This window comes from Notamacropus eugenii, chromosome 5 (genome assembly GCF_028372415.1).
Source record: "Notamacropus eugenii isolate mMacEug1 chromosome 5, mMacEug1.pri_v2, whole genome shotgun sequence".
NCBI lineage: Eukaryota > Metazoa > Chordata > Mammalia > Diprotodontia > Macropodidae > Notamacropus > Notamacropus eugenii.
Window position 1 is genome coordinate 184,355,865 of NC_092876.1, and position 14,524 is coordinate 184,370,388.

The window sequence follows — 14,524 nt, forward strand, 5'->3', positions numbered from 1 at the left end:
CCTATGATCCATTCTCAGAATGTTTTTTAAATAACTAAAGGAAATGCCAAATTTCAGTTAGAGATTAATGAAAATTGTGATGTTATTTTTCTCCTATCCAGGTTTACAAGTAAATATCATCCTATTCACAGACTACTTAGAGGTCCAAGGACCTCAGGTTAGGACACCATGGACTCGATGATCTCTAAAGTCTTTTCCAGTTCTTAAAGTCCATTCTTCTATGTCAAGTGAGGACTGAAAAAAGAGAAGGTGGTTTAAAAATTTTACCCATTGTTACATATCTTGTGGACTCTCAGTAAACGCCTACTGATTGACTTGCTGAATTTGTGCATGAAGGAAGTAGATTAGATATGAAGCTGTTAGGAAGATGAATCAATGAAATAGGTTGGATAGAAATTTCAGAAAGGCAGATTTAGGCTCACATAAGGAAAAAAAATTCCTAATAATTAGACCTATCCAAAAGTGGGATGGATGAACTCAGGAGGAAAACCCTCTTTTTACTCCATCACAACATTCTTCCTTCAATCTTGACCCCTGCTGCGCATCACCACTCCTGAGCTCTAATCCCAAATCACCAATTGCCTTTTGGACATCTCAAACTGAATGTCCTGTAAGCATCTTAAATTCAACAGATAATGCATTCTTTCCCCTAAAACCCAATCCCATTACTAATTTCCCTTTTCAATCAAGGTCACCACTTTTATCCCAGTAACCTAGGTAGAAACTTATCACCTCTTTACTAAGCCACTGCAATGGCTCCCTAACAAGTCTTAATGCCTGATGTCTCTCCCAGCTCTAATTCATCATCTGCTCAGCTACCAAGGGGAACATATGCCTAACCATTTCACTGCCCTGATCAATGAGCTCCTCCAGTAACTCGCTATTACTGCCAGAATTCAAAGTTCTTGGTTTGGCATTTAAAGCTCTTCACAGCCCTTATCTTTCCAGTCTTCTTAAACTCTACTCCCCACTACTCATTTTATATCCCTCCACTTTTACATTGGCTATCTTACATGCCTGGAATAAATGCGCTGCCCCCTCAGCCCTGCCTCTTAGATTCCCTGACTTCCTTCAAGACTTTCCTCAAAGCCTACCTTTTTCAAGAGGCCAGTCCCCAGTATTCCTTCCGCTTTCCCTTCTGAGATTACCTTCCATGCTCTGCGTATCTCTATATATCTTATATGTTTGCCTGTTGATTTACATGTTTTCTCTCCTACTAGACTGTAAAGTCCTTAAGGACAGGGATTGGTTTTGTCTCTCTTTGCATCCATGCTTAGCACCATCCCTGGTACATAATAAGAGCTTAATAAATGTTTGTTTATTGACTGATTGAAGTAACAGCATCAAGATCATTAAATCCCCATCAAGTATTTCTAGGGATAAAAGATACACCTGCCTGTCTGAGCTAAATTTATAGAAGGTCCTGGGTCTGCCAGTAAGTGAATGAATTACATCAAGTTGGACAGTTTTCTTCAGTCTGAAGATTCTGTGACCCTGACCTGACCTATTCTCCAAGGAGGTAAACACAGAGAGACTATTAAGTCTTATCCAGGTCCCCACCCAGTATTTTGTGAGATCTGCCTCTTCCTGGGCAGCTGGAAGCCTCAACTTCCTGCTAGTCAGTAATCTCAGTGCAAAGGTAGACCTGAATTTTTGGAATAGAACAACTCATGAGATAGAGAATATTCTCTACTAGGAAGCAAAAAATCCTAGGAAATTAGGGTTAGGGTGGGGTTAGATATCAGGAGTTATGGATGCTGGGGTTGTTCCACATAGCACCCTTCCCAGGGTGGTCACATTGTCTGAAGACAACCTTATTCAAGACCATTATGGAGCTCAAATAGATCCCTGACATGCAATAAATGCACTGAGGGAGCTGGCATCACCCCTGAGGACCAATCAAAGCCAGTTCCTTCTGAATCTGAGTTCTGTAAGAAGTAAATAAAAAGCCAAGCAATTGGAGAGGTGTTCAATCTATTGTTTCTCTCTGAACAAGCTTATGTCATTGTTAAAGGCTCACTGTTCTGACTTAGATTCTAAAAAAGGAGTTGCCAGTAAGGAAACCTGGTTTCTCAGGGCAGAAACAGAGTGGACTTCCACCAAGCAGGCCAGTCAGTTCCTCAGGATTCCTTGACCCCGGCAACGTTTGCAGAGACCGCAATCCCCACGGTTGGCAAAATGCAAGGAGGGCAGGTTAACCCTCAGACCATCTGGCAAATACCTTATTGAGGAGTTTCCTCCAGGGCTCAGGGGCCTAAATTGGGGAATGCCTCCAGATGGGGTGCTGCGTGTCAAAGGGAGTCCCTGGAAGAGAGTTGTAGGAAGGAGATGCAATGAGTTATGGCTTTTCCCCATAACTCTAATACAGAAAAACTTGCTTGTGCATTTTGTGTGAAGGGAAAATTGCCTCTAATTGGAGGACTAGGATAAAAATAGCCCCAATCTGTAAACAAAACCGTACAAGGCACCAAACACTCTCACGCCCCCACAGTGCAGACAGTCCTGGAGCAGGAGAGCTCCAACAACACGATGCTGACGATAAAATATTCATCCGAAACTGGGAACACCCAAAAGCCCTGGACCCCTCATGAAAGGAAAGTGAGTAGAGGGGCCAGGATGCCTGATGGAGCATTCTTACTGAGCGTAATAGTGTCAAGAGCTCTGGAACTTTCTCCATCACAGCCTAGGTAAAAACACTTATCCTTGTGATACCTCTATATTCCCAGTCTCAAAGTACCTTCTGGGAAAATCCGCTTCTCACCTCCTTCCCTCCTGAGTAACAATTTGTAACAGGTCAAGTGAAGAGGAAAAAAAAAGTTGATACTTTGGTTTCACTCTGAGTGTCATGGTCGGGAGTGGCTGGAAAATGTTTGTCTTTTGTTTACTAGAGATACTATACAAGGCATACTCTTTCTGGCGTTTGTAGAAGGCATACAGCCAAACTCTGCTCTCCAAGGCTTTTTATATAAGAGACTGAGCAAAGATCCTGTCAGAACTCATGGGCATAGATTTAAAAGTAGAAAGGACTTCAGAAGGCATCTTGTCCAACCCCTTCCTTTTACAAGCACAGAAACTGAGATCCAAAGAGGTTTAATAAATTGCCCCCTGGTCACACAAATAGTAAACATTAAACAGAATTTGAACACAGGTTCTCAGACTCTGGGTTAGCTTTCCCTCCATTGTATCACCCTGTCTTTACATATAATCCCTTGAATTGCTCCCCTGGGAATTTTGGATTCCCTTTACTTGGGTCCTACAGCCTTGGAGAAAAATTCTACTAGAATTTTTGTGTAATCCACAGAGGTCTTTTAACCTCTCTGAGATTCAGTATCTTCATCATAGTTATACTTTCACAATCTTTTTAAATGGGTTTGGTGAACAAAAGGAGTAAGTAATTGAATCCTACCACACCAGAAGAACTCAACTAACACACATAGACAGAAGAGGCTTCCTCTTTCTGGTAGTCCCAGGCCTGTCAGGATCCTGTTACCTCAGAAATAGGCATGCTTGAGAGAAAAGAGAAAGGTTCTGGTCTTGGGAAGGAAGCAGCTAGCCCTGATTCACATGGATGGGACACTGATCCATGAATACCCAAACCCTTTGGTATTCTTTGCACCTAAGACCTTGGTTGACTCACAGCATGGCCTCGCACACAAGACTCCTCCCAAAACACAGCACAAGGAAACATAGGCCATTAGTTTAGGAATATCAGATCCCTACAACGATACTGGTCTGCCATGCTGAGGTCTCACTTGACTCTCTGGCCCTTTCCCCTCTAACACCTTTCTGTGAACACCCTCTCCCCAAGACAATCAGCTCTGTAACTGGAATGTGCAACAGGCCAACCTCTAACACCAGCACAGAGGTTCTAACTCTCCCTGCTTTTATCCACTATACACAAGCAGCTTCCAAGGGAGAAAGTAGCAGTTGAAATCATCAGGGATATTGTCCACTCTAGTGACTTGCTGCCTGCTGCAGCTCAGGTGCCCTGGTTTCCTTAGGTGGTTAGCACATGCCTTTTTTTAGGCCTGTCCAACTTCCTTTCCTCTTTGGGAAGGGGACTCAGGAGGACCCTGACGTTGCACACAGCTAGAGGCAACAAACCGGTTAATGCCTATAAAAAGTTGTCATTGCTTGTTACACATGGCCCCAGCTGGTCAGAGGCCTGATTCTGGATTTTCAGCTCTATGTAATGACCTGTCTCAGTCCTGGATAAGGAAGCACTCTTTGGACCTTCCTCCTACATATCTTCCTTCCTGCTCTTGTCTAAAAATGCTGAGTTGTACTAAGGGCCTCTCCAATTATATCTTCTTTTCTCTCTAAAGCTTCAGAGTCCTGCCAAGAGAAATAAATTGCTGGCTCCCATACCACCTCCTTCTCTTTATTTGGTCTATCCATTTCAGGTAGGAGTCTGAACTGAGTCAGGAAGACCTGAATTCAAATATGACCTCAGATACTTCCTAGCTGTGTGACCCTGGGCAAGTCATTTCACTTCTCTTTGCCTCAGTTTCCTCAACTATAAAATGAGGATCATAATAGCAACTATAGCAGGGTTGTTAGGAGGATAAAATAAGGCATTATTTGTAAAACACTAGAATATTAATAGCATACATTTAAGGCTAGATTTGGACTCAGGTCTGTCCTGACTCCAGACCCAGTGCTCTATCTACAATTGGGTCTCTGTTGCTATGATAGAGTCTTAAGAATAGGAGGACATCAGACACATTTCTGTAAGCTCTGTCTGGGGTAGATGCTTTGCACCAATATGAGCAACGAAGCCAAGGTAATTCTGCCTATTACATCAGGTCATGACCACAACCATTTCATTTTTTTTAAAAAAAGGCCTTTAATGAACATAGTACAGCAAAGACCCAAGGGAACTGAGATCTCACCCAATATTCTGCTTATATAAGCTCACTGATTACCTTTTTATCATTTTACTCCTGGGTGCACCAACACTGTAACACTGGAAACACAGCCCACAGAAAGCCTAGGATCTTCATCCCTTAAAACTGCTACCAACAAGTGACCCACAGCAACAAGAACTCTGGGTTCTTCTGCCTATCTGTTGCTATCCCAGCTACCCTCTTAAACTCATCTCTCATCTTGTCTTCCAGGTAGCCTTTCCACTAGGGAAGCATTTTGGTCATATGTGACCAGTTATCTGGATAGAAAGAAGAATCACCTGTTATCCAGTCTTAAGATTTTTCACTCAAGAGCTTTTTTGTATTTCCTTCAAGTTCATAAGAACTCTTAGCTGATGGAATTTATTTATGGATACAAGAAATGAGTTCTTTTCCTTGCATCATACTTGACATTGATTTAATGACATCCTGTTTCATGTGAAGTAAACTAAAGTTTACCAGGAATTTAGATTTTAAAATACTAGTAGACTTCCACTAGAAAGAAAAAAAAGACTTACTTCTCCAATAAAGAAACTAACAAAGCACTCAATCCCTACCCTCCAACCAAGCAAAAACATAATGTCATTTTAACTTGGTATGTCCCAAAAGTATGTGGCTTAGTCTTAAAAACCATCTCCCATTAAACTAAGAAAGCCAATCAGTATCTGTTCCTGCTTCCTCCCCCTTTCCCCTGTCCTGCCTGGAAAGAAGAGCAAGCCCAAGTCATGCTGCCATCTTTGGAGAAGCTGGAGAGAATGAAGTTCCTATAAGCTGTTCACCAGCCAATGTATCATCCCCATCAGTGCTCTAGGGTAAAGGTTCTTAACTATTTTTTTTGTAAAAGAACCTTTTGGCAGTCTGGTGAACCCTGTGGACCCCCTCTTAGAATAATGTTTTTAAATGCATAAAATGTGTGGGATTACAAAAGAGACTGATTATATTGAAATAGCTATCAAAATGTTAAAAACAAAACAAGCAAGCAGACAAAAAAGTTCACAGATCCCAGATTAAGAGCCCCTGTAATAGTGATGGGGTGCTTGAGTGCATGTGTTTGGGCCCCAATTCTAAAATCACACTTCTCTTTAAAAATCACATTTCTTTCTAGCCTCAAAACATTATCCCAGGCATTTTTCTCCCCAGCCCAAGGACACAGCCTGCCCCAGCAACAACCATTGTCTCCCTCCTGATATAGCATCCAGCTACACCTATAGAATTTATTAGTCTGAACTAGCTGTGTACTGGCTGAACTGCCTGGGTACTGGGTCATAATGACATTTGCTACTCACTGACCAATCATATGTATCCTGGACTTGGACACACGTATACTCCCTTACATTTATCTTGTCTAACAAGACATTGATGAGAACAGCCTGGTATTCCTTAGTCAGTTCTGACCAGTAGTTGACTTAGTGATGTACCACACCTCCAGGTAGTCCCCCTTAGGCTATTTCCCAATGAACTCTGGGTAAAATACCTGCAATAGATACTAAAAGTACATGTTCCTTTAAGAACTATCCATTCCTTAACTTCTCCCTAATTCTACCCTGAATCATCTAGTTATCACATTTAGCACATATTTTACTATAAAATGTCCTATACAAACTTTACCTGTACCCCTCTAAGGATTCAGGTTCCCTAAGAACACTTGCCCCCTGAAAAGTGTAACCACCTTGACCTCAACAATGCTTGAGTCCATGAATTCTTTCCCAGATGGCCCACACAGGGTATACCTCTATCTCTCCAGCCCTCATCAATAGGGTTATAGGTATGGTGTTGTGTTGATGATGGCATCTGACTATCAGGATCCTGTGACCTCTATCATTGGAACACTCAGAAGAATAAAGAAAAATTTGAGGGAGTTTCTAAGAACCCTGAATCTCAATGACTTTGTAACATTATTGCTCCAAACTTTCTGTTATCTGTTCCCCAAGACCTACACTTTAAACACTCCCTGGACCACAAGACATCTGCTGAGAACCCATAAAGCAAAAGATAACTCAGAGGCACACAGGGAATGTGTCCCAGGATTCTCTGACCCTCAATGACTGTGCAGTCTCACTTTCACCTATCTTCCAAGAAGCCAGCTCAGCATTGACACCTTAATGGGCAAGCCAGTATTCAAACACCAATTGGCACTCTCAACTGTTGTATGTTGCCCTCAGGCAACCTCAGAAGAGAGAAAGAATTTTGGAGTTCTCCAGGTTATTACCCAAAGCTGCTACTTGCAGTCTCCATACTCAGCTGCCCTGGTTTCCTTCATGGGGTAAAGAAGGCTTACAAACAAACACATTGAGTTAGGTCCTGTTGATAAAACTGCTAAGAAGATATGGTCATTCCAACTGAGGTATTTTTCCTAGGAAATTACTAAAAGAACACTGGAGTTAATATGGCCTCTAGCAAAATGCAAACTATGTCTGAAGCACTACAATGTAAGAGAAAGACAAAAATAAAACAAACCCCAGTGGGATTCCATTTCCTCTCAGAAAGCTGGCAGTTCTTATTGGAAGGGAAGGAGGTTCTGTCTCTTCTCTCTGAGGCAACCAGTTTCTCTTTAGATAGTTACTTTCCAGAAGGAAGTTTTGAGTAATTCTTTTCTTTTTGAAAGGAAGGGAACAGGGACTGAAAAGGTAGGCAAAAGGAGGAAAAGATAGGGGGTAGAAATACTGTAAAGACAGTAAAGCAGCTGGGGCATTCACATTCTATGTGTGTTCCTTCCAAAAAAGCTGCCCTAAATACATGGCCCTCTGTAAGTCCACATCTACTCAAAAACCATATTCTTACTAATCAGAGGGCACAATTAATTAAAGCAAAGATAGTAAAGAGAAGTAGCAATAAAACACCCCCTCTCCCAATCCTGAGGTGAATGTTCCCAATTCAGTGGGAAGAGTGGATCTGTTCATTCAGCACCCTTGGAGAAGTGCATTCATAGCCATAGCCAAGGGGAACACTTGGAGGGGCACACGTAGGGAACCTAAATGGCTAAGGCATATATGTAGAAGTGCAGTTCACACCTCTAATATTGCAAGGTAGCTGATATCATTGCACTGCTCCCACCAGACTTGTTCTTCCCAGATTTTTGTACCATATAGATTTTGTCAAGTGTATAGTAGTTTCTGCTAAGCATAGGGACATGGCACATGGTCTCTAGCCCTGCTGAGGTCCTGTGATCATTGTTGTACAGTGGTCCACTAATCCCATGGTCACCTAGCTCCTCTCTGCCAGCTTCTGGGATGCAGATCTTCAGGGCATCTATAGGCATCTCAGCTCCTGCCTACCAGTCTACTTACTAATGAAGTGATAAGATTACCAACAGAGAGTGTAGAGCAATAAAAGGCCTTGGAGAACCATGCAGAAACACTCAGGGATGTGCTAGAGGCAACTCAAACTAGAGCCATCGTTAAATTATCAGTGTGAGCACTCTGAAATGAATAAATGCCACAACTCATGGTTTGATTTGTTGCTTCATTATTACCTAGGTGTCAGAAAGTGTTAATAATGAAGATTAAACAAAAGTCTATGATGCAAACATTGAACAAGGTTTTGTTCTTATTGTTGTTTCAGATAGTAGTTAAACATTTACCAGCATGCCCTTGACAACACTCAAAGTTAGGGGCTATGATATAGGTGATAATCAATAAACATTTTAAACACCTATTAAGTGCCAGGCACTTTGCTAAATATGAGGGATACAAAAAAGAAGCAAAAAACAGTGCATGTCTTCAGGGAGCTTACAATTTAGCGGGGGAAACAGCTTATAAACAAACACACACAAAGCAAGGCATATGCAAGATAAATAGGAACAATTAACAAAGGGAAGGCCCTGAAATAAGCGGGACTGAGGAAGGTTTCCTTTGTAGAAGGTGGGATTTTAACTGGGACTTAAAGGAAGCCAGAGAGTGAAGAGCTTTCCAGGCACTGGAGACAACCAGAAAGAATGTCCAAAGCCTAGAGATGGAGCGTCTTCTTTATGGAACTTTCAGGAGCCCAGTGTTAGTTGAATGAAAAATATGTGTTGGGTAATAAGGTGCAAAAAGACTGGAAAGGCAGGAGGGGACTAGGTTATGAAGGGATTTGAAGGCTAAACAGAGGATTTTATATCTGTTCCTAGAGTCAATAAGAAGTCCTGGAGTTTGTTGAGTACAGCAAAAAAGACTCCGAAGTCTCCAAAAGGTTCCAAAAACCCAGAAAAGAGAGGTCCAGGGTGGTCAGGGTGGTCAAATTCAGCAAACAGGAAAACAAGGATTAGGACAAGAAAACAAGAAAAGATCATCAGATTTGGCAATGAAAAAATCATCAGTAACTGGAGAAAACAGTTTCAGTTGCATGCTCAGATTTCAAGCTGTTGAAGAGTAAAGAGAAGAGAGCCAGTGTAGACAGCTTTTTCTAGGAGTTTGGCTGAGAAAGGGAGGAATCCAGTGAAGATTATGTTTGTTTGTTTGTTTGAGAATGGCAGAGACTTGGACATATTCAAAGGCAGTAGTAGGGAAGGAACCAGCTGATAACCTTAATAGAATTAAGTACATACACATGTACATATGTTATATGTTATATGTGATGAAGGCTGGAAGGGAGGAAGACAGGAACTCCAAGACTGAAGCTCCCTTCCTGGGCTGTCTGAAGAAGAATTCATGGACACAAGCATTGCTGAGGTCAAGGTGGTAAAGATTTATTCCTTTTCAGGAGGCAAGAGTTCTTAGGGAACCTGCAACCTTAGAGGGGAACAGGTAAAGTTTACATAGGATATTCTATAGTGAAACTTGTGCCAAATATGATTCAGGGTGGGATTAGGGAGTAGTTAAGGAGTGGTTAGTTCTTAAAGGAACATGTACTTTTGGTATCTACTGCACAGGTGTTTTACCCAGAGTTCATTGGGAAATAGCCCAAGGTGGGGCTACTTGGAGGTGTGGTTTTAGGCCTGAAACATCACTAAGTCAACTACTGGTCAGAACTGACTCAGGAATACCAGGCTGCTCTCATCAATGTCTTGTTAGACAAGATAAATGTAAGGAAGTATACGTGTATCCAAGTCTAGGATACGTATGATTGGTCAGTGAGTAGTAAATGTCATTATGACCCAGTATCCAGGCAGTTCAGCCAGTACACAGCTAGTTCAGACTAATAAGTTCTAAGGGTGCAGCTGGGTGCTGTATCAGGAAGGGAGATAATGGTTGTTGCTGGGGCAGGCTGTGTCCTTGGGCTGGGGAGGAACTGCCTGGGATAATATTTTGAGGCTAGAAAGAAATGTGATTTTTAAAGAGAAGTGTGATTTTAGAATTGGGGCCCAAACACATGCACTCAAGCACCCCATACATATATATATATGCATATATATATATATATATACACACATACATGTATACACACACATATATACACATATATGTATATATGTGTGTGTGTATATACATATCTATATATCTATATCTATCTAGATAGATATACACACAGAGACAGAGAAAGAGAGAGAATATGGGAGATATTAATAGACCCCAAATTTGTTCAACTAAAGAATTCCATTTGGTAGTTCTTGTTAGGCTTCTGTCTACATTTCTATTATTATATCCAAATTTCCCTTGGTATCTTACCATCAATGCTTCTATATATAAGGCTGCTCACAGACTAGAAGGCTTATTGCCAACCACATACACATAATAAAGGCAAGAATATAGGTCATGGCTAGATAATAACCTTGTGCTTGCTCTCTTTCTAGCTTATCCTTTGTGCTTGCTCAGGTTTATTTGCACGTTTAGACCCAAAGGATTTTCTGGGCTAGGAAAAAAAAAGGAATGGCTGAACACCTTGTATCTCTTCAGGATTTCTTTAGTGCAGTTGCCATAAAATAATTTGGTGACAATTTAGTAAGAGTGAAGGGTGGAGCTCAATTCCCTTCATTCTCTGAAAAGGAAATCAAGCAACAGTTATTAGAGTTTTATAATTCCAAGTGGCTTGAGACCAGGACATAGAGCTTCTAAGAAGGGGGAAGGGAGTTCAGAAGTCAGACTTCATCTTAGCCTGGAGACACTCTGCTTGATTTTTGGCTCTAGTCTCCACTACAACTGAAGAAATGTCTGCCTGCATTTATCAGAAGAGCTATGAGAAAGACATCTCCCCTTGATTCTTTGCAGAAGTTATGAGGGAAGGGGGAATTACAGTTTTGGGATATTGCATATAAAATAATTTTTTTTGATGTGCCAATTGGATTTGCTAAAAAAAAAATTTCTTGTCTTTAAAAATTTTTTTTATTATAACTGGCAATTTAAAAAGTTTGAGAGACATTTCTGGCTAATTTAATCATTTTATTAATAAGGTCTGCAAGTTATTAATGAGATGAAGATCTTTTGACTTTCTTTCTTAGACCAAATACCCCTAATGGTGGTAGGCTCATACATGATATGCCCTTCAAAGAGGAAGTGTTCCTGAGGGGTGCCAATCAATTCTGATTGGTTAACACAAAATGAGGTGGGTCACATTAAAATGAGAGTCTTGGGGTACATGACTTGGGTCACCCAAATCTTGTTCAAAGAGACATCAATTTACATATCACTTGACTTGACAATAGGATAAATCAACATTTTCCCAACCTGTCAAAGGACACACCTAGAGCAGGAAAACACCCATTAGCCCAAACTTACAATTTCTTTACTATCTGATTGGAACTGGGCCTGGGTTTAAGAGAATTTAAATTTCTTTAAGAGAAATTTTCCACTCTGGTTGGTTTCTAGATGAGAAAATAGAAAAGGGGGAAACCTTGGTCCCAATACAATAATTAGTTATTAAATACAAGAGAGAAATATTCACTTCTCATATATTCACTTCTTTCCTCTCTGGGAGGAAAGAGGTGAATATATGAGAAGTGAATATTTCCTCTCTGGGAGGAAAGAGAAGGGAAAGACTATAGGAAGAAATCCAGAGAATGTGAAAAACAAAATATGGCAATAAAAACTATTGCTTAAAAAAAAAATAGTCATATGCAATCTGGCCCCAATCAATCTTTCCAGCATTACTGGACATTACTTCCCCTCCCTCCCTCTTTGAACCAGTTAAACTGGCTTTTTCTTGGTGCACAGAGGGCGCTCCATCCCCAAGTCTTTGTAGCACTTCCACAAACCCAGAATGTACTCAAGTCAATTAACGTGTTAAGTGCCTACTACATACTCACCACAGTGCTAATAGTTAGAGAGATAAAAAGAAAGGAAAAAAAAAAAAGACAACCCAAAACAAAACAATTTCTTCTTACCTCCACCTCATAGAATCCTCTTTTTCCTTTAAGCTGCTGTGCAAGCACCCTTTTCTACATCATCTTTCCTTATTCCAATTCCAATTCCTTTTCCTCCTGAATTACCTTGTACTGATCTACTTTGTCCATATTTGTATGCACTTTATGTTTATACTCTTCTATGTTTTCACATGTACTTGTAAGAATTGTTTTGTAATTGTATCTCCATTTCAGGGCACATAGTAAGTGCTTAATACAGCCTAGCTGATTGATTAAATTTCTAATGTTATTGATTTCAGAAAGTCATGTCAAGCTTGATGAATTATTAGAAGACATAGTGCTATTATTTATAGGTATGTAGTCACACTGATGTTAATCAGTCAGATGAAAGATCTCCCATGACTCTCCAGGTTATTTTATAAATAAAAGGTTATTTTATTCTGGTCTACCTGCCTTTTGGAATCCATATATTAGGCTTATCAAAGTTCTGTAGAAATACTCTGTCAATTTTTCTACATCATAGCAATCTTTTGTGTGAAAAGTGGAAGGACCACTGTCACCTTTAGTGTATCTAAAGATAAGAATCACTGGGGAAAAAAAGTCAGCTTCCTCATCTTCCAACTAGCCTAGCAGTTTTTTTCTCTGCATTAAAAAGCATGGCAAATCCTTCCCTTTAAGCATAGAATCAAGCATACTTTGTTCTCCCCTTTGAGGAACATGACTGTCTGGCTCTTTAGGGAACCATGCATTTGGTATAAACTTGTATAGATGCTTTAGTGATACAGGACCAAACTGCTCCCGCTTCATTCCACTCCCATTCATCATACATATACAAAGCTTCATTTCTAGCTTCAATGAGCACTGATTTTGTTCTGATCAGGGCTGGAAGCACTCCAGAGTACAATGAAATCATAAGAAGAAGCCGAACACGACACAGCTGAATGTGTCTCCATCTTGTCCAGGTGCGTTGTTAACTCAGGCTTCTATTCCAGGAACTTGTCTCAATTACTGATAATGAAATGCTGACTGCATTTAATGCCTGAAAATCAATGTTCTAACAGAGAAGCTCCCTGCCAGCCACCCTTTCAGGGACCTCTGACCTTGGTCTAATATTCATTGCAACTCCTTTTGGTCATCCTCTTCTTCATTTCAAATAACTCCCCAGCAAGAATGAAGGTGTAATGGGCATGAATATTTTACTAATTTAAATACTGGAAATCTAGCTGGAGAGAAAAGACAGCAGTTTCTAAGCACTCTGCTCATGGTCACATGTAGCCTCACATTTATTTCCTGGCTAAAGTTTATTTCAACCAAGAAAATAATAACTGGTCTATAAGGCCCAGAACCTAGGAGAAATAAGTATAGGTGGGAAGGAAACTGGTCAATGAACCTAAAAATGAATTTATCCCTTCTTTCTCTTATGCCATCCTGTAGCAGTGGAAAGAACACTGGACCTGTTCAATCAGAGTAGTCAAGAGGACCTAGGCTTGATTCCTGGCTTTGCAAATTACTTACCATCTTCTAGCCTGTTTCCTTTTTGGTAAAATGAAGAGGTTAAGTAAGATGATCTCTAAGAGCCCCTTCAGCTCTTACTCCTCTATTTCTTTAGCCTTCATGGGAATCTGCTTGATGGTTGAGAGAGGGATCAGGGAACCAATGACAGGTTTGCAGTATAATACAGAAGAAGATTAGTGTCACAGATAGAGCTCTGGTCTTAGACTCAGGAAGACAAGGGTAGAAATCTAACTCTTGATAGATACTGGCTGTGTGTTCTTGAGCAAGTCATTTAGCCTCAGTCAGTCAATGAATATAAAACTCCTGCTATGTGCCAGGCACTGTGCTAAGCACTGGGGATACAAAAAGAGGCAAAAGATATTCTTGCCTCATGAAGCTTATGACCTAACATGTAAACAAATACACACAAAGCAAGCTATGTAATGGGATAAATAGGAAATAACGGAAAAAAGGCACTAGAATTAAGAGGGGTTGTGGAAGGCTTTTTGTAATAATGGGATATTAGTTGAGATTGAAAGAAAGTTAAGTAAGCAGAGATAAGGAGGGAGAGTATTATGGGCATGGTAGACAGCCAGAGAAAATGTCCAAGACCAAGAGATGGAGTGACTTATTTCTGTAACAGCCAGGAGGCCAGTGTCATTCGACTGAAGAGTACATGTTGGGTAATACGGTGTAAGAAGACTGGAAAGGTAGAAAGGGTTTAATTTGTGAAGTGCTTTGAAATAGATAGCTTTGTATTTACTCCTGGAGCAACAACGAACCACTGAAATTTGAGGAGGTGAGTAACATGGTCAGAACTGTGCTTAAAGAAAATCACTTTGAGTAGCTCAGTGGAGGATGAATTGGACTGGGGAGAGACTTGAGGCAAGCAGAACCACCAGCAGGCTAT